Here is a 975-nt window from a genome sequence, read left to right as displayed (position 1 = left end):
TGTCCTGCTCCCTCTTCCTCTCTCCCTCTCTTTCTCCTGTTCTACTGCTCCCTTTTCTTTTCCCCTCTGCGCTTTTGTCCTGCTCCCTCTCCCTCTTTTTTTTTCATGTCGTCCTCTGTCTCTGTCCTGTAGCCCATTGCTGCTTTTCCCTTTTTCGTCTCTTTGTCCTGCTCCCTGTCCTTGTCTCTCTTTCCCTTTGTTCTGCCTCCTGTCCTTTTTTCCTTTCTTGTTCCATCTCTCTGTCCTGCTCCCTATCCTCCCCCACCTCTCTCTCTCTGTTTCTCTGTCCTTCTCCTTGACTTTCCCCTTATTTCTCTGTGTTGTTCCCTCTTTGGTTTTTTGGTTCTCTGTCACTCTGTCCTGCTCCCTGTCACTGTTTTTTCTCACTCTGTCTCTGTCCTGCAGCCCAGTGCTGTTTTTTCCCTCTCCATCTCTGTCCTGTTCCGTGTCTCTTATTTTTGCCTGTCTTTCACTTTGTCCTGTCTCCCTGTCCCTTTTTTCTCTCTCTGTATCACCTTGTCTTGCTCCCTGTCTTTCTCTTACAATTTGTGTCCTGCTCCTTGTCCTTCTTTTCCCCCTATCATCCACCATCCTTCTTCCTGTCTTTCTTTTTTCTCTTTCTATTCTTTTGCCCCAATGCTTCTTTCTCCACCTCTGTCCCGTTCCCAGCCCCTTGTTTCCTCACGCTGTCTCACTCCCTGCCCCTTGTTTCCTCACGCTGTCTCGCTCCCTGCCCCTTGTTTTCGCTCATTCTCCCTCTGTCCTGCTTTCTGTCGTTGTCTTTTCTGTCTTTATTTCTCTATCCTGCTGCCTGTCCAGTTGGTTCTTGCTATACCTCCCTGTCCAGCTGGCTTTCCCTTTTTTCCTTTCTCTCCTCCTCTGCCCTGCTTCCTGGCCCTTTTTTCTCTTCCTCTGTCTCTGTCCTCTAGTCTGTTGATGGTTTTTCTTTTTCTTTTCCTTCTTGGTCTCTTTGTA

This window comes from Aptenodytes forsteri, unplaced genomic scaffold, assembly GCF_000699145.1.
Source record: "Aptenodytes forsteri isolate BGI_AS27 unplaced genomic scaffold, ASM69914v1 Scaffold269, whole genome shotgun sequence".
Lineage (NCBI taxonomy): Eukaryota > Metazoa > Chordata > Aves > Sphenisciformes > Spheniscidae > Aptenodytes > Aptenodytes forsteri.
The sequence above is the reverse complement of the archived record's forward strand: the minus strand, read 5'-3'. Positions refer to the sequence as shown.